Raw genomic sequence first — 20,822 nt, 5'->3', positions numbered from 1 at the left:
CATCCTCGGTTCTGCCCCACGCTTGCCAAATCAATGTTCTTCTGTACAATCTATGAAAACCACAAATATGAAACTTTACAATTTTCAAAATGTATTCTTTTACTTTTAAGCATAAATTTTAAAAGGTGGTATTTCGAGCATCTTGTATATCTGACCATTTGATTGTACAGAAATAGCATACTATCTGAAGTATGCAATCAAAAATGTTATTGAACTAGAATTACGATCTAAAACGACATTTATCATCTACCGGCATTTTGCTTCGTCCCGCTGCGTAACGTTACACCTTTGAATTTACAGGCAAACGAGACCGATTCACCCCACTCAATGAGTCGAACCACTACAACGCGATTTGTCATCAACGGATTTAGTCCCTGAGTGCATCATAAATTCCATATACATATGGCATATGCACTGCCCATTGAATCTATGGACAGCATGAATGTACTTACTTCAACCTCTATTTTTTCGAGCAAATGTCGCCTCCTCTGCAGATAAATATGCAAGCAATTATACTGGCCATTACTTTACACATTAAGTTTAAGGCAATACGCATTGGACAACGGTCGGCGTTCTTTCCTTAAAACTGTGCGTTTAATATTTCAAGTTTCACAGTGGCATGGTGCAGATGTTCCCAAGTAGGGAAACATGGCACAACAGTGCGCATTGTAATATGGCTGTAAAATGGGGTAAAATTGCTCAGCTCATGGAATCATTCCTAGAAGATTTCAATTTGTATTACTCTCCAAACGATGTTGAAATCAGGGCTGTAAAATGTCATGTATATCACGTGACTTTGACAATTGAATATTGCCAATATCATCGTTCGCCGTGGAAAAAGTCATCGGAAAATGTTTTTCCCGGTGACCTTTTCCGAATCACTATCTGTTGGCAATATTTGCTAATGCAACATTTTGCGTAGAATGGTGCTATGTCCATTTGAATGTTTATAAATTGCCTAGGTCGTGAGCTTTAATTACGAATAAGCGTTGCCATATAACAGAGCTTACTCATGGATATGCTTGGTTGCGGACTCTTTGTTTTCTATATTCATGAATTTCGACTACAGTCAACTCTCTCTTACTCGGTATTTCGTATCTCGTTATCGAGTTAGAGAACCATAGTAAAAGTTGATAGTCTTTTGGATCGCATTTGCACTGGCTTTATGTTATGTAACTAAAAACCTCCCTAACTGAGTAGTGTTTGATCCTTCGACCTTGACGCTTGCTCCTGCGGGGCGGGCGACGAGGGCAGGATCAAACATATTGCGCGTCGTTCGCGTCGTAGTGAAAAAGTGCCACGATTGTTTACTAGTGTTTGATGGATCGCATCGCTTGCTCTTGCGAGGGCGAGTGATGAACACTTTTTCAGCGTACATTGCTATTATCGAATTAATTCGTGCTATCGAGGGGTTGAGATGCTTCGGCACTAAATTTACCTTCTTAGCCTTGTACCACTCCAAAACCTCTTTCGAGTAATGGGACGAGTCCAAATCCGGCCAGAAAATCGTAGGATCATTGAGTGACCTCAGAAGAGGAAGTAGACGCTTTGGAGGCATTCCTTTAGGTACACCTACCCATTAACCGTTCCAGTTGGCATGAAGGGGATGCTCCTCTTTCCATACGAGCAAATTGCTTGCTTCCTCATATATGTTTTGGCAAACTTTGACATCTTCTGCTTTCTAACATCTTCAGAGACATCGAACTTATGATGAGCAGTGAAAAACTGGGGCCAGAGTTGCACAATATCAGTCATATAAGCTGATGGACTAAAACTATCAATATCGCTTACGAGCTATCAACATCACTTTGATTTGACAACCAACAGCAGTGATGCCATATCGCACTCTAGATCATAATCACTGCAGAATCATGTGGTAATTATCCAAGCTATTAATGTTTTCAGTGACCAACACATAGTTCCAATTTATCTGCAGCATGTTCGTAATTATTACAAAAAAAAAGCAATCGAGCTTTTGGGCCGGCCTGCGTGAGAGATGTTTGTTAGACGAGCTTTGTTCGTAGTTGACACCCTAATTCATACCGACAGAGTTGTCAAAAACATTGGAACGTTCCGAACCTCTCAAGACTATTGTCGGCAGCCTCATTTTCTTCGGCAGTCTTTGCCATAAGGGGCGGTCCATTTATTACGTAAGGTAATTTTGGGAATTTTTCATAAACACCTCCCTCCGTTTTTCATATCTGAATACGTCATTCAGAAACTTTTCTATTCTATTTCATGTAAAAAATAATCTTAGAATGATAACATCGTCGAATCTTTCAAAAAACCACTTCTTCCATTACTGGAACACGTTCAGGTAATAGTGGTATTTGCTAACTTATGTTCCTATAATAGTGGATTACATTGATTTTCCGTTGAGACTCACTATTATAGGAGCGCCTCACTATTACTGGTGCAAAGGAGCAACAAAGTTAAGGTTTTTAATTGTTTCTACTATTTTCTTGCTAATTTCCAAGATTTTTTCATACATATTCATACCATTTAGCAAGAGCCATGTTAGAAAAATACACATAAAAATGAAAATAGCCTATAACACGCTTGAAATCACACTACCACTATTATTGGGACACACACTACCACTGGATTAGCTACGCTAACAGTTTCCAATACTTCAATAAACTCTCCATAAGTTGTTTTTATGGCAAATATTGTTTATAACGTACCGTAATTTCGGGTGAAATTGATCATTTTTCACGGTTCTTCTAGTCTGTTTTCTATAATGTTAACAATGCCAAACAACTAAATGTAGGAAAACAAGTACGAAGGTGAGCCTCATCGACTTATGTACCGACATTTTCTAACAAATGTCATTATAGTGTTAACAAATACCTTAAAAATAAAAAATCAGAGGATCTCATTTCGGGGTGAAATTGATCACTTGTCAATGCCATTATTGTTAGTTTCCAAAACAACTCTATATGATAAATTTGAGCTCCCTGAATCCGAATATTCTTGTAAAATTCTTAACAATGCAATATTTATATAAATAACGAATAGTTAAATTTCAAGAATTACGCGGAAAACGCCTAAATGTATGCAATTTCCTAAGGAATTCAATGATATCTAACAGAAATTCAATTATTTCAACCATATGAGCAAATTGGTACGAGTTTTGGTGATGAAATTTTGTTTGGGGATGTATCTCAAGCATCCTCACAAATTTTCAGGTTTATACCATGTTCAAATCCTTGTTTATAAATAGAAGTTCATAGGTGTTTGTCAATACTGCACCGTGCATGATTTTGAAATTTTACGTTATTTTCATATTAATAAACATTCTTTAACGCAAAAAACTTCACAACACACCATTCGACAATAGTTACGACAAGCAACGTTCATTTACTGCAACTTACATTGATATTTGTGCTCCATTACGAATTAATAATATCATGTGATACGATGATCAATTTCACCCTTCTGATCAATTACACCCGATTTTACGGTACTTCTTTTACAGGATACAATCTGAATAGAAACATGAAGGGTGCTGCAATTATATATCTATTCGGGCTATAAACTCTTTGCAAACTTCACGAGCGTCCGTTTATGTAATACAGTGAGTCACAGTGCAAATCGTCCACCCTCATATTTTCCTTTCAAAGTTCTGTTATTATTATATATAAAAAAGCTGTGGTTTTCTAATTCACACAATTATTTTCATATTTCCATTACTTCATTGTGGCACTGTTTTTATGAATATTAAAAACAAAATGGAATCGAAATATAATGAAGTAAATTTAAACCTCAAATATAAGTCACAGTGAAAATCGTCCACCGATATCAATTTATAGTTGCTCTAAAAGAATTGTCATTTTTTCAGGAGTCAATCCATGTACTAGTATCGAGTAGGTAAGTCTTTGCTCTTTAAAACTTTGAGACGATTTGGCATAGATCGCACAAGTTTCTCAGTTTAAGTTTTAGCGATCTTAATCCACTCAATAGTAAGCGCACTTTTCAAAGTATATCTGCTCATTATTTCATGTTTCCTGATTTAAACATCCAACAGATGCCACAAGTTCTCGATAATGTCGAGATTTGTAGATTGTCTCGGCAGATTGATGATTGATGGGCATTTTTTAACCAAGCTTTCGGTTTTGCCGCTGTATGTTGCAGATGTTTATCCTGGTAGATGTAATGCCATTTTTTTGAGATAAGGTAGATAAGTAAATTAGAAGCCATTTTTTTACGCTAGGCTTTCGATTCTTCTTCAATGAATCAAGATAGACGTATTGAGCCATGATCCCGTCGATAAAGTGCCAGTTATTAACATCAGATGCTGGCATGAAGCCTCAAACTATCACGGAACTACTACCATGCTTAGCAGTTTTACAAAGATTTTTCATTTTCAGATCTTCATTTGGTTTCCGGCAAACTATAACCCTGCCGTCAGATCCGAAAATATTAAACTTGCTCTCATCTGTGAATAGTAAGTGCTTCCAGAAGTTGAACTCCTTTCCAACGTGTGTTTCTGTAAACTCCATAGGACATTTCACGTACTTCGGTGATACAAACGTCTTCCGACTTGCAACTCGGCCATGAAACGTTATGTTTTCGAAGCACTCTACGCATAGTTTCTGGCTTTATGAGATACTTTTCTGAGAGACCTGCTTCCTGAGATACTTTTTCGCTTCAATTGCGAGTTTCGGTGCACTTATCTTGGGGTCAGCATCAACCTGGCAAAGAAGCTAACGCTCAACCGCTCCATTGATAATTTTCTTCAACGATGTTTTGGGTTTGATTTTACTTGAATGCTTATTTTTGTAGCGATTTATTATACTCTATACGGTAGCACACCCTTTTCCAACAAATTTGGTGATTTTCAGTTGATTTTTGCAGTTGTTGTGTAGTTTTATCACAAGTTTTCTTATATTTGACGATGTCTGTTTATTTCGTCCCATTTTAATGGAAAAACCTTTTTTATTCTTGCATAGCAGATCGTGCTTGAATGTATGTGTGTGCGCGAGTTAAAGAAATGATATGAATGAAAACTTTATAATATTACCCCAAAAATCATGCATAACGGAAAGGTGGACGATTTTCACTGTGACCTTATTATTGATTATTTTTACAAATTTAAAGCTTAATTAATTCTTTTAATATTCAATGACTTGAATTGCATACAATTATCAAGACCCTTGCCGAACTAACGTAACGAGTCATTCAATTTGAATTCTATACATGAATAGTACGAATTTTTTTTCTGGTAATGTTCAAGGTGGACGATTTTCACTGTGACTCAATGTATGTAGAATAATTAGTAGAACTTCCTAAGAATGCTCTTCTAACTCGCAGGTATGACTGAATATTATGGACCGTCGGAATAAGAACCAAACATTTATGAACCGTTAGCTAAACGTTGTAGAGCCCCTGATTCCGTACAGGCCGAGGGCTGCTCCTGCAAGAGACGGCCTGTGTTGATTTATTTTCCAAAGTAGCTTATTTAGAACGCTGTGGTATCATGTCGTGCACGTTTGGTCTGGTTTGGTGCCAATCAGCTGTTAAGCCCATAGGCAGCTAGAGGCAGAACCCACTGCGTTTCGAGGCATATTCTTACAGCACCACACCACACCACACCGGTTGCGAATGCATGGCGCTGTTGGAAGAAATGTACCACGGTGTGTCTGAAACCGTTATTAATGAAAAAATATCCATTCGGCACCCACCTTTGGTCGAGCATCTTTTCCGTGAATTTGATATTTTTTTTAAAGTTTTTGAGATAATAACCTACACAGAAAAAAAATCCGTTCTCGTATCCGTGAACTCGACAACAAGCAAAAATACACCGTGAACTAGATCATGTTTATGCGTAAACATGATGGTAGTTCATGGTGTATTTTTGACAGTTAACGTTTTCCAGAACTCTCTTTTGAGCGTGTATAATAGCGATTGCACATGCATTATTTGGTGATTATAGTCATCTGCATGCAAGTTTCTCAGCTTATATAGGGACCTTTTCACACAATTTAGCACAGAGTGCACTGCCCATAACTGCATATTTGTAACATTCGACAAAAGTAGCTCAATGCCTGGAGCAAGTGTGCATTATATAGCAGTATAGCGTTAGTGTTAGCGTTAGCGTAGTTACGGTATACTTCGTAGATTGGATACTAGCGACATTCATGTTTCTCTTTGATAATCTCATCCAGATTGCTTTCAGGAACAAGGCTGTGGAGTGAACCTTGATCCAATCATGAATAAGAATATCAATAACATGAACTTGGGAAAGGGGAAGGAAATGTTGATGTAGCACTTACTTAATGAGAGGCCACCGACTCAGCGACGCCCTCATAAGTGCTACGGAGTTGGGGTTTGGGTGGGGTATAACGTCAGGATTCGCCTGAAAAGCTGGCGATAGACCCAGGGCATTTGTTGCTAAGGTGCTGTAATTTATTCTCTTAAATGCCGGCATTCAAAAGAGAAGATATTTGTTTATTTACTGTGTGAATAATTATGTTTCGCGTATAACTGATAGTCGTTTTTTTGCTCAATCATCTAGGGTTATCGGATTCTTCTAAAGCTATACTGCCCATAACTGCATATTTGTAACATTGGGCAGGAAACTAAAATTTCTAAAAATTACCAGAAACTCAAAAATGCTTATTTGAGACTGATATTTTGTACAACTCATATCGCATACTGGGTGAATTGTCAGAAAATAATTCCGATAGAAATTTCATTGCTAGGCCCATTTATAATCTCAATGTGACTGTTATGCGGTTATAATTACCAATGTAACAAAACAACTTGGTATTTTTTTTCGAAATTTCTTGAACAATCTCCCAGATTTCAGTAAGTTGAACGAAAGTATTTATCAATTGATGACTCTCCATGGTATTAACTCCATTTTGTTATAAATGTCGAATGTGACTGTTTTGCAATTATGGGCAGTATAGTGTTAGTAAGAAAAAATAAATAAAAAAAACTCCAACGAAAAAAAAAAAAACAAAACAAAACCTCAATTAGACTTTTGGTTGTCGTACGGTTGACCACCGCCAGCATCACCGTGGATATGAAACGCGAGGTTATTTCATCAGTAGCGCGGGTTTTGAAGTGTTAAACCAAACTGAAATGGTTGCAAATTGAAATGGTCGTATTTCGCGGAGTGAACTACTTGTTCTTTTGTAAATCGGATTGGCAAGATACAGCGTTGAAGACAAAAAAATCCGTCCCGTTGTTTAGTTATTACAATTTTAGTATTTCACGTGATACTAAAATTGTAATAACTAAATTTATATAACAATTATTGAATAATATGGAACATACTCAAATGTGCATTATATAGCAGTATGGGAAAAAACTAAAATTTCTAAAAATTACCAAACACTCAAAAATGCTTATTTGAGGCTGAAATTTCGTATAGCTCATATCGCGTATTGGGTGAATAGTCAGAAAATAATTCTGATAGAAATTTCATTGGTAATACATTAAGAGGCCCATGTATAATCTCAATGTGACTGTTGTGCGATTACAATTGACAATGTGACAAAACAACTTGGTATTTTTTTCGCGTTTTCTAGAACATTACTATAAGTGGATTTTTTTTTAATTTTAGAAAAAAATTTTTTTGATGCTTTAGAAATTTAGTGTACCTTGCCATTTAGAAGAAACGACAAAAAATGTATGGAGTCTGCAGGAAGTTTCATTGCTATTTTTTTTTTTCAAATCTTGTTCAAGTTTTATATGAACATTGATGAAAATATTATTTTGTACATCTTTGATTACCAGTAACTCTAAATTGTGACGTACTGGAACATTTCTGCAAGCGATGTTGGATTTAGCAATTTGACCGTAAATTAAACAGAAAAAATGTTAGTTTTGATATGCTTCTTCTTCTTCTCCTTATTCTTCTTTTTGGCATTACTTTCTCACTGGCACAGAGCTTGCTTCTTAGCTTAGTGTTCTTATGAACATTTCCACACTTATTGACTGAGAGGTGTATTGAAGTGATGAATAGAACATTGAACTAGCCAATTCAATTTTATTTTATTGTATTAACTGTTTCAGACACACCGTGATACTCTTTCGGTCGCAGTTAAATCAGTGACCGCACTTAGTCACCACAGTCAGTTGACGGTTTGCCAAACTAGCAGGCATGATTATTTGTTGCATGCATCGAAAAATGCCGCTACTCTTGGCTCTGGTCGGTCGTGCCCTACGCTAAGTGCATCGACGACCTAAGTAGCACTCAACAGGTTCAAAAAACACAAATAGGTGTGTGCATGTGGTGCACCTCCAGGCACTTCACGCAGCAAAACCAACAAATGGTAGTATTGCGAAAGTTTTGGTTGACTATCCACTGTGTTGTACTTAAGAAGTTTATCGGACAGAAAACCTACTCGAAAATTTAGAAACAAACACTCACTAGGTCAGAGCATTTAAATGCATAATCAAACCAACGAGTTTCCCAATTGCGGCTGGGTGTTTCTTGTGATTAGGCACTCGTTTGTCGTAACCTCGCATGCGGTCATGCATTCGATTTATTTGACTACTGCCAGTTAATAGGATAATTGATTGCATTGTATTAAATTTGTGGATAAGGGTTTTTGTCTCTCAATCTGAACCTAGATATATAAAGCACTTGTCATGGCAACAGAAGATTGCAACGATTTTTTCGTAGAATTATTTAAAATTTTATTCGACATCTGCTCTAATGTCTCAACATTGGATATTCTATATAAACCACTCAGGGGGGATCCTCCAGTGCCGGACAATTCTTCTTCTTGGCATTAACGTCCTCACTGGGACAAAGCCTGCTTCTCAGCTTAGTGTACTTATGGGCACTTCCACAGTTATTAACTGAGAGCTTTCTTTACCTAAATTGCCATTTATGCATTCGTATATCGTGTGGCAAGTACGATGATACTCTATGCCCAGGGAAGTCAAGGAAATTTCCATTACGAAAAGATCCTTGACCGACCGGGAATCGAACCCAGACACCTTCAGCATGGCCTTGCTTTGTAGCCGCGGGCTCTAACCACTCGGCTAAGGAAGGCCGGACACCTAAGCCGTTAAATTCGTTATTCAAAAACTATTTATTTTACACGGGCTTGATGCCTATTTGCAACATTCACAAGAGTAATTTGAGTTTTACCTAGCGTCTAAGTGGCTCATTAATAAACCTCTTGCATATATGATGAAAAATAACACATTTTAACACATTTGTTCTGAATTTAAATTCTTCTTATTTTTATTGCATCTTTGATACCATGATCAATAAAATCCATGAAAAATTAATATATTTGTAAACATATTGATGCAAAAATTACAAAGATATCATGTAACAAATGGAGCTGTCCGAAACTGGGGGATAGGAGGTGGTAGACCATAATTGTAGTATGACCATATTTTGCTTAAATACAGTACAAAATTTATCCTCACTTTCAAATCATGATGGTTTTCCATTTTTCCTGAGAGATCAAAATTATTTTTCCATATTCAAACTCATTATTAAATAAGTTCAAATTTAAGGCGACATCAACTTTTTATCGATTTTTAAACATCTCTGTTTTCCCAAAAAAAAAGCGTGCATTTTTCAAGGATGTGTTATTCTACACAACCATTCCTCTCTATAATAGCTCCTCTCTTTAGGAGATCAAGATTCCTTGCCTAAATCCAACGAATTCGAAATTTCTGATCACGATTGGCGACATCCTGTGCTTCCTCACTTGAATGGAAAGCCTGGACTAGAAACTGCTTAGATTTGTTGGTCGGAAAAATTGTCTAATGCATCGAACTGAATACTTACCTACTTCGATATAATTTTGATCATTACCCATTTGGAGAAAAGTGCTCATTTCCTAAGGTTATCGTTTTTGGGAGGGATTTGCGATGCACCGTGGCACTTAGTACAGTATTCCGTAAAAAAATAATAATATATCAAATTATTTTAGTTATCATCTTAAATTATTTATTAACAACTTCGAAATTGGAGCCTGTAATCGGTATATTATAGAATGCACAAAAGAGCCCTCTTTTCACGATCATTTTCAGTGCAATGCACCTTCTCGACCTGAACATTGATGTTACGTAATCGATCAGCAGAAAGCACCATCTACGTCTTTTCTCAAGGCATGGAATGACACATATTATTAACAAAGTACCTCGCGTAGGTGTTCCGTATAAGGCAACGCAGACGCAAACTTTGCGAAATTCCCAGTCGCACTTCAAGTGCTTTCGTGCTTTCTCCCATACTTGTACGTACACAAAGTTCAGTGTAAATCAGATCAAATACCGAAACCTCCGAAGGAAGGTGTACCAACCGCTTCGTTATTCTTAGTTTAGGCTCGCCGAGAGACCCCTATTCGAAAAAGCATGCTCCCGAGAAGTCAATCGTCATCGTAAATCGGCATCATTAGGGTCCAAATATGGCGGTTAGCTAATAGTGTTGTTTTCAATGGGTTTGAACCGGTACTACCGAGAAGATTCAATCACGAATGTCGACACACAGTCAGACAATGCATCCAACAAACAGCCGGAAAACCACAATCTGTTTCTCTTCTTCTAATGCGAGAACATGCAAAAACGTAAATTACATTCCGAAGGAAGCAAGCCTATTAACGTCTGAAGTCAAACAATGCAGCCGCAATTTTGTAACACAATATAACATTTCTGAAAACACATGCTGGATGTGTGACTGGTGCGCCCCAATGAGGATGGATAAATAGATTTAGGAGTACTGAGTACATTGCATTGGTTGCATTGCTTTGATCAACCGTAGCAACGAGTGAGATTGATAGAATTATTTTTGATTTTATTATTTAGTTTTGGATTTTTTTCAAAAGTTGTCAAATTTTGTTTCCACATTGTAGTTAAACGTTTTCTGATTTTTCGCTCACTATTAATAGAGCGAAATCAACAAAAATCGCAAAATTAAAATTTTACCCATTGCCAGAAGGATAACATATGGACAGATTGCTTTTTACCAAAAAATTGAGTGGTTTGGTTTATCGTGCAAAGTTTGTGTACAAACTGCGAAAAAATTCATGGTGCAAAAATGAACACAGGTTGTCTAAACGAACATGAATGAACTTTTCAATCTACACTGAGCAATTATGGCAGAAACCAGGCCGCCATCGGCACCCATCGTTAAAATTTCAATTTTATGTCACTGATCGCTAGTATAAGCTAAAACTAAAGGGTGGTCACAATTCTAAGAAAACGAAAGATTTCAAACAGAATTTCAATGTGTAAAAAATAAAATGCTTTTATATTAGCTGATGAATTAAGTGTACCCCGTCTATCTTTCAAATCGAATCATAATGAACAGAAACACATCTAAATTACTATGGGGATCAAGTCAACCCAGTATCCCCTATCGGTTTTATCGTACCGTAAAACGGGGTAACTTTGATAATGCGGGTAACTTTGATAGTGCGAGACCCCCAACATACCAAACGAAATAACGAAGTTTCTGTCACTTAGTTAAGAAAAACGAATGCAAAAGTAAAGAGTATTAATATGACACTTCATGTCAAAGCTGTTTTCGTTGAAAAAATTGCATTTGAGGATTGTTATGCAAATATTAAAAATTTACAAGATTTTAGCATTTTTGCAACGCTTACAAACAATCTGTTCTACGACCACTATTTGATGGAGTCATAATGAGTTCGTCACTTACCCATTATAGCCTAGTTATAGTAGAACATGAATTTGGTCTCAAATCTCTTAGCGAAAACCATTTTTACAAACTGGGACCATTTTTGTAATCTAAGTCAGAAATTTCCATATAGCGTTAAACGCCTAGAGGTATGCAACGCCCTATAAATGTTCCGTAATTCATTCAATCTTGTTCGATTTATACACTATTATCAAAGTTACCCCAAAACAGAAAACCGACTTTCGATTATATGAAAAATAATATATCTATTCAGAATAAATCTTTTGACAATCTATCAAGTGCAATCGATAGCTAGGATGTCAGTACTTGTTTTAAAAATATAAATTGTAATTCTTTGAAACAGCATGCATAAATATTGGAGTTTTCTTCGAAAAAACTATCAAAGTTACCCCGTTTTACGGTACTTCATTTCTGTTTTCCTATGTATGAAAAAATCTAGGGGGTCATATCATTATGAAAAGCAGTATACAAAAATCCAAATCAAATTATCATCTCTTCACGGTATTTGCCGAATGGGTGGGTAGTTCTCTGTAGATGACCCTTATTGACCACCAGACAGAAGTCAGTCTCTACTAACTTCATTGAGATTCACAAAACCTAGACAGCATTAAGAACACTGAACGAAACTTCCCGCCTCAAAATGAATGATTCCTAATTCACTTGGCTATAAATCCTCATATTCCACGAATTGAATGAAATTTATGGTGTAAGATGCATCCACAGACTATTGAACAAAAATCATCCAATTCTTGGATGATTTTTGATTCACATCCGTCTGAAAATAAGTAGATAATTGAGTTACGATAACATAAATGAATAACATGCATTTTATGACGGATTATTATTTCTTCTATGTCCCAAATCGAAAATCATTCAATTATCGGCTGAAACAACATATGGATTGCTGATGATCCCAGTTGTCAAATCATCCTTGTGAATCGTAAACAAATATGGTGGAGGCAACGTGGTGTGGTTCAATTTTCTCCGTAAATAAAATAGGTAATTGAACATTATTTATATTGTAATTATCCAAAAACATCTTCTCTTAGTATGTGCTTATGGTTTTATAGAACAAATGTATCGCTGATGCTCAGATTTCGGGTTGGATCGTGGAGTTAAGTTAAGAGCTACAACATGTTTTCTTCAGAGTGACCCCTGTTCCTGCAGCCGATTTTGTAGAATGTTCTTGATGCAATATCGATGTAATAAACGAAATTATCTGTTATAGAATCATCAACTTCGTATTGTATTTTTAATATGAATCACTTTACAATATGAACTAACATAGCAGGGGTTGTTTACATGTACGTATGAAAATCATTCAATTTTCTCCATCTTTTTGATGAATACAAATCGTTTCAAAGTTGGATGATTTTCATTTGGTGGGATTTGTAAACAGATGATTTCAACGAAGATGAAAATCATCTTAAATGTGTCTGAAAATAGGTTTGGGGCTCGGATGAGGCAAAAATCATTCAATCTATGGCGGGAGATTCCGTTCAGTGAAGATGAGACAGTCCCACAGAGGACAACAACACATCTTGAGTTGCATCTTTGTGGTGTTGTTTTTTTTAACAGCACGTCCGGCTCAACAGTCTCAGACTTGGTACATGATAGCGTTGTTGCTGTTGTTGTTGTTGTTGCGGGTATTGGGAAGATTATGCAATGTGTTCAAGACCTGCTAGCCGTTCAAACTCCCATACAATAAAAACATCGTCGACAATGGAGTTGTGCGGTGGTGCTGACTGGTAGGCACGACTTGACGGCTGCACTTGAAGGTGAAAACATGCAAACCCTCACGAAACCGTAATCCTACTTATACCAGACGCTGCTGGCTGATCGCTGAATACAGGTGAGATGGGAGAAGAACGTGCCAGTACATGGCAGCGGAGACCTTTGTCGAAAGTTGATGAATTAGGTGGAATTCATTGCTAATCAACTGTTCTGTTGTGAAAAGTTTTACTCTTCGAGAAGTATGAAATATTTGCATTGAAATACGTGTTAGAATGCTGAGACATCATTTACATATGCTTGTAATCAAGTAGGTTTTCAGAATTAGCTGAGAAACTTCAACTTAGGGGCCAAAGGGGGGCCAGCCAAGGGTCTTGGGTTCGAAACCCAGTGGTGATCGATCTTTTCGGATTTCACATATGCCTCATGATGTAACATACAAATATAATCAATTGGCAAAAAATATCTGAGTGAGGGGTTGAATTCTGAGAAAATTTAGAGTATCTTTCACTCATCGATCTCTGTAACAGGCATGGTCCACTATACATCATGAGAGTTTGTTTATCGTGTACTGCTACAGCGCTGATCATATCGGGGCACAGTGATTTGAGCATGAGCATGAGCATGAGCATAGATGACCGTACAATTCGTAGTTGCTACTCCGTGATTGACCAGCACAATCGAAGTTGCACAGGGAATTTATGAATGGGGCTTGGAATAAGCTTACCATTCTTCAATGTGCACAAATCGAGAGCTCAAATTTTAAAAGTCAATAACGACGCCGGTCACGTCCTTACAGTCATTGGAGAAGGGAAGGAATGTTAATTGGACAACCGTTGTTACTAGAGACCGAGTATACCTCTGCATTTCCACAGTTGTCATGGAAAGGATATTGGGTTAGTGGGATAAGGTAGAGATCTGGGAGTCACCAATGGTTGGTGATACGATCCATAATATAATCACGCCTAATCGAATTCGCGATATAATTCGATAAACGCATTGTACCCCGAACAAGTGTTTATCACTCGTCCACGCAAGAGCAAGCGACTCGATCAATAGATCAAACACTACTACCGATCCGCGGCGCTATTTCATTTCACTACTCGACCGACTCGCGACATGTTTGATCCTGCCCTCGTCACCAAGCAAGCAGCATCAAGGTTGAAATCATATCGGGGCACAGTGATTTGAGGGCGAAAAACTAACTTTTACTATTAATTCTCAAAATGTTTTTGTATTTGTATACGATAAATAGTCTATCTACAATATTTCATGAAGATTGAGTGATAATTGAAATTATGACGGCACTTTGGATAACATGTCCGAAGAAATTGTATTTTTTGCTCCTTTGTAAAATATATGAGCAAATCCAAATGAAATTTAACTTAGTTTCTAAATGTGAGCAGACACATATCGCATTAGTCTTGATTTTAATGTTTTCAATAAGTTTTCGGTAAAACATAGACTCATCTTGCGCAACATAGGTTTTCTGCCGTTTGACTAACCGGATTGAATGCGACAATACTGAGTACGTTCATATATTAACTCTTTAGTACCCAAATTTTTATTTTCGATCTAAATATCATTTTGAGTTATCTAAAATCGTTCTAAACACGTTTTGGACAATGATTTATTTTTATTCGCAAATCTATGAATTTTGGTTTTTGATTTTTATAATTTTAATTTTTGAAAAACCCTATCCTTTTTCATTTTTTCTCGAAGCCTCTTCAAGTTACTGTTTTTTGGCAATAATAAAAAATCAAGTTTGTACGGTACATTTAAATTTAATAAATTTTTAACATTTGTCTGGAAATATTTTTATTTTCCGTGTAATTAACGGAAAAACATGTTTGAAATTATTTTAATACCACCAAGCTCTTCTTCTGTTATAGGTTAATAGAAGAAAAATATAAAAATACACGTTAAATAAACCCCAGGCATTTGTAGGTTATATAAGAATACAATTTTTCAAACAATTTTTAACAATACAAAAAATTTCAAAAGTCGTAAAAACCTTTTCTCATATGCGTGTTATGAGTCAAGGTTTAAGCCAAAAATAAAATCATTTTGATTTCCGAGCTACGAAAAAATACACAAATTTCAAAAGTGTACCCCGTCTAACGGCGGGGTTGGGTATTAGAGGGTTAATGAGTGTAATGAATACATAAGGTACCGCGGGGCAAGTGGGTAAATGGGGTAAGTGAAAATAATTGATAAATTTTACTGAATATGTGAATTAACGTTTTAAACTCATGCGTAAACCTTTGAGGCAATTCAGAACATTACGATAGGTAAGAGATTTCTGAGATTTTTCAGCCATTATTGCATAAAAGAGCGATATACAGTGATACCTCCATGAGTCGATGTTCCATGACTCGATATCGACTCATGGAAACATTCTAAAAACAAAATTTCATGGTTACTATGATGGTCCCTAGAAGCAGCTTTCCAAAGGATTGCTGTTCCATGACTCGTTTTTTTCATGAGTCGATGGTCCCTTCAATATCGACTCATGGAGGTTTCACTGTATTGTTAACCTGTCAACTATCACTCCGTATGAAGTTGAAGGCGTGCAATCTTATATTAATATTTTTAGTGGAAAAAGGTGCGGAAAATAATTTCCTGTACCACTTTTAAGTTGTCCTCTCTGATAGTTTTAAACTACAATAAAAAAAAGTTTTAGAATTAATTCGACATAGACCTAAAAACAACTAAATGGAAACACCGTCAATTTTCTAATCACGTGGGGCAAGTGAAAAGTTTCTCATTAGAGATTGAATTTGTGTTTTCTCTTTAGGTAACTATAAGTGATGATAATTCAAGAAACTCTAAACTCAAAGCTTTATATAGTATTATCATGCAAATCATGGAACTTCTCTAAAAATAAGGTTACCAAATATTACGATATGAATATGTTTACTTCGGACATTCGGACAGCCGATAAAAAGGAAGACGTTGATTGATAAGTTGCAATATAAGAGAACGCACGGAAATCTCGTGGAATGTCTATGTAAAGCTAGTTCAAAACATAAAAATGGGATATAGGTGTATCCACATAAAAAGTTTCTAAATACTTTATTGAAGAATTCCGTTTGATTTCTCTTGAAGAGTTATCCGACGTTTATTGAAAACAAATAACGAGCGGTGAAAATTCTACAGAGCAGAAATTCAATTGCTGTCCCATGATGTAAGAACTAACATTGGAAATATTGCAGTTATAATGTTGTCGAATCATTTCAACAAACATAACTGAACAGAAGAAAATTAAAGTACCGTAATCCGGGGTATCATTGATCAGCGGGGTAACATTGATCGGAATGACTCATCTCGTAAAAAGTTCGTTTCATCATTTATTGATGGAAAATTTCCAAACCACGAATGATGCTTCTCTTTCTTATATTCGTAAGCTAATGTAAGTGAGGATTTTTGCGAAAATTGCGTTTACATTATGCGTAAATTTGTCAACTTTTCGTAACAATGATTTCGATGGGCAGGATGACACTACCGAAGATTCATGTCTCACATAAGTTCTGCAAATGATATGAGCAAGGAAAATGCACTAATTACTAAAAATGGCATCGCCGAAACTTTCATAAGTATAATGAATTAGGCAACATTAACGAATTACTGTAAAGAATATAGAATTCCCTTAGGAAATTGCCTAACTCTAGGCGTATTCCGTGGTTCGAGGTGTTTTTAATTTCAAAATAACTCAAAAAGTAAATGACTTGTAAGCGTTTGGCCTTCACATTCGGCAACGGGGCCCATGATTTAAGTAAGTAACGATATTTTCAATAATACCGAACGTTGTTTACATAGATGATCAATGTTACCCCATATCAGCTAAATCAAAAAATCACTTAAAACATTTTTTTTAAACATGCTTAAATCTTTCAAAAAACATGATGTAGTATATAGTCACGAGCTATGAGTGGCAGTACTTGTTTTAAAAATATAAAATTTGCAACATTTGCATTTTCAAACGAAATATTTAAGAAGTATTCAAAAAAACGATCAATGTTACCCCGGATTACGGTAACAAGAAAACATTTTTCTTTGCTTACATGTTACCTATGTTATTGTTCATTGGGACGCCTTAACAAATGTTAAAGGTAATAAAAATCGTGAATGTAACTGTTAGTTTTTGGATTTATTGTTCAAAACGATAAACTAAAGTGAAAAGTAAGGAGACTCTATTCAAAAACTTTTTCTGTTCTTTTTTCTTCAGAGTTCTGTTTGATCCTTCGACGTTGACGCTTGCTCCTGCGGGGGCGAGCGACGAGGGCAGGATCAAACATGTCGCGTGTCGGTCTAGTAAGTGAAAAAGTGCCGTGATCGGTAAGTTCGGTTAGAGTAAGTGAAAAAGTGCCGCGATCGGTTAGTTCTTTTTGATCCTTCGACCTTGACGCTTGCTCCTGGGCAATTTTTCCTTTTCGGGTCGCGCGCCTATTTTTTTTTCTCTGAGTGATTTTATATATCCGAGCAAACGAGTGAAGCTAAAAGTAGATTGTGGCTGCTTAGTCAAGGATAATGGATCAATTGGTGAGCTCGTTTCATGCTACTATTTCTAAGCTATATAATATGTATGACTGCACATTTAACCGTTACAATGGTGGAACGTAAATATGATTTTTCAACAAACTATGAATGGTTCGTCACTGTGGGTGTCGACACAAACTCTGATTCATGAGTTATTAATGTTTAACATTTTTTTTCAGAACATCCCTTATTTACCTTTATTTTTGTAATTAAAAAAAATTTGAATGGTTCGACACTACAAGTGTAGACTTGCGAAAGGTTCACTTTTTTCAACAAACTTTGGATAGTTCGCCAATATAAGTTTCGGCATAAGAATAAGAGTGTTCTATGATGTCCCAACTAATCTAGTTTTTTTTCTTTTCAAATGAGTAAAATATAATAACACATGCTTTCGTCCTGACAGCTGTAGGAATGTTACATTTAGGTATTTGTTCAACAAACTTTGAATGATTCGTCACCTCAAGTGTCGGCATAATTTTCCTCTACATAGATATTGTTCATAAATCAAATGAAAATAAATCAAATGAAAATATTATATTTACATATAAGCATGTATATATCTCACAAATCATTATTTATCATGGTCTAATCGCTTATCAAAGTGAATCCTGTGACCCAACGATCCTTCTCATTAACAAACATCCCTCCCAGTAAACTTTGTGGAGATGCAAAGTAAAACACGGTCTCCAAATAGCAAAGGTTACACACTAACATTCCTTCCCCCAATCCAACCTGACTGCAAGGACGTGGCCGGCGCCGTTATTGACCCTGTATAAATAGAGGCACTGAATTATCCACACTGAAGAAGATTATGGCCAATCCCAGCCGAACTTCTAGTTGAATCTTTGTGCATTTTCACTGACTTCGGTCAATCACGGAATAGCAACCATTGATATGAGTAGTCAGTCTAAGCTAAGCTAAGCTAAACTTTTTCTGTTCCTTTTTCTTCAATTTTACATAAAAATCAATTTCAGTATACTGCTTATATTTGGTGGGAGTCAAACTAAAAAATATACACGACCTCATTTGTTCAAATTTAAGGTCTCTAGAATTTGAAGAATCCCAACTAGGCGAAATCCATTACCCACTTGCCCCACGGTACCTTACTTTTGTTTGGGTGTTAATAAAAAAACATATTTTTTAAAAATCATTTAATAAGATACTAAAATAACGATACTAAAAGACTCCATTTTTAAAACCCTTTCTTAGCTGGACTCAGGTGCCATATAACTTGACGAAGCAAAATTACATGTTAATAACATAGGATTCTGAAACTTATATAATAAAAAAGCACCTGAAAATGGGTTAACCATCCGATGATGGCGAATAGTTCGAAAAAAAATCACAATCTGGTGAATCAGAGTAAAGAAACTTTATAAAAATATGATAAGTATATTTCAAGACTTTATTCCATCTTTTGTATGGATAGGAATCACTGTGCAGGGGAAACAGTAAATGATAAAACCCATCTAAATAAGCTCCAAACTTGAGTGACACTATTGCTATCAAATGTTCAGGGATTGTTTATGATGCCAGTACATTAAAACACCTACCCCCATTAGTAAATAAGCAAGATATATGGTTTTTAGCATCGCTCTTTCTTGGGGGCTCTCCTTCCCTACTGCTATTTATCAAGCTTGTTACAATTTGTGACACATTGCCGATCATAGACTGATACAGATGGGATGTTTTTCTTCGCTTGATTTGTTCGTGCTTCGAAATCAATAGAGAAAAAATTCTACAATGCCTGGAACCAGAAATAAGAAATAATCATTTTATAGACTAACTTAACATGTACTTTTTGTACGGATTTTTATTTTAGAGATTTCTAATCCAATTAAAATAATATCCTGGAGAAATAATTAAAAAAAATCATTAGTTCAAAAACAATCTCAGAATTTAATAATCTAAGAAGTGTTAATTGGTTTTCAGTTATTGAAAATTACCAAGAAACATAAGTAGCTTTATAATAGTTTATTCAGCTGAATTAGGCTTGAGAGTGATTTGTTCAACTCTAATTCAGCAAAACCGTGTGTCGGGTATTGTCAAATTTCACATTCAAGTCGGAATTTTTTGTTCTTCACAATTATTCATCAAGAAGTCCTTGACATTCAGTAAATATTATAAAAGTTCTGATTTTTCAGACATTTTCACATTTGACCCAATTATTCTGTTTTCATGTTGGCTAACATATTGATTATGTCAATGTTGAATATTTTCGTCAACTCACTTACAATTCAGAAATAACCTTCAAATTACGTGCAATCTCCCATAAACCTTACTATGCTTGAAATTTGTTTACATTCGTAAGCATTTACCAATAAATAAGATATTCTAAATAATATATCTTCTAAATAAATAAAAATGAAATGGTGTTTTTATGTCACTAGTTGGACAACGGGTCAACGTATTTGAATAATTCTTTCATTGTTGCATTCTTCCAGAACTTCCGACGTGTTAATGCGTAGAATTAGTTTAGAAAAATTTCCGGAATAGGGAAAACTAATCAGTCATTTTGTACGGGAGGTTAGGCATGGTGCACAAATTACGTAACGCTAAAAATCGAAATGTTAAAAAAACCCCACCCCCTAAGTAACAATAAGGAACGTTTTATCGAGCCCCCTTCCTCTCTAAAACGCTCAGTTTACACCCCTCCCCCTCCTATTTTTCGAATTTATTATAAAAAGAAGGTTGTGCTAAAAATATGTTTTTCACTTTAAGGTGAAGATACATCGAAGCCAAACCTCGAATTTTCAAGAGTAGAAATCTAGTGAACCAACTGAAATTTTAATTCACTGGTCACTCGCTGGTGGTGAAAAATCGATCAAATTTTCAGCGCGAACGGTTGTCTGGTTCTCTAGATTTTTGCTCTTGAAAGTTCGAGGTTTGGCTTCGATGCATCTTCACCTTAAAT

The 20,822-nt window shown here is 35.9% G+C and overlaps 1 protein-coding gene and 1 long non-coding RNA gene across 2 annotated transcripts in view; one reads left to right on the top strand and one right to left on the bottom strand.

Moving 5' to 3' along the window:
* Window positions 1–20,822, bottom strand: part of LOC5566023 — a 345,245-nt gene that overhangs the window by 282,592 nt on the left and 41,831 nt on the right. The window lies entirely within an intron of this gene.
* LOC110676226 lies at window positions 12,259–12,876 on the top strand. Its single transcript, XR_002500186.1, has 2 exons — window positions 12,259–12,637; window positions 12,709–12,876. It is a non-coding gene; the product is annotated as an uncharacterized LOC110676226 (long non-coding RNA).

This window comes from Aedes aegypti, chromosome 2 (genome assembly GCF_002204515.2).
Source record: "Aedes aegypti strain LVP_AGWG chromosome 2, AaegL5.0 Primary Assembly, whole genome shotgun sequence".
Taxonomy (NCBI): Eukaryota; Metazoa; Arthropoda; class Insecta; order Diptera; family Culicidae; genus Aedes; species Aedes aegypti.
Note: the sequence above shows the minus strand (reverse complement) of the source record. Positions and strands in the feature narration are given on the sequence as shown.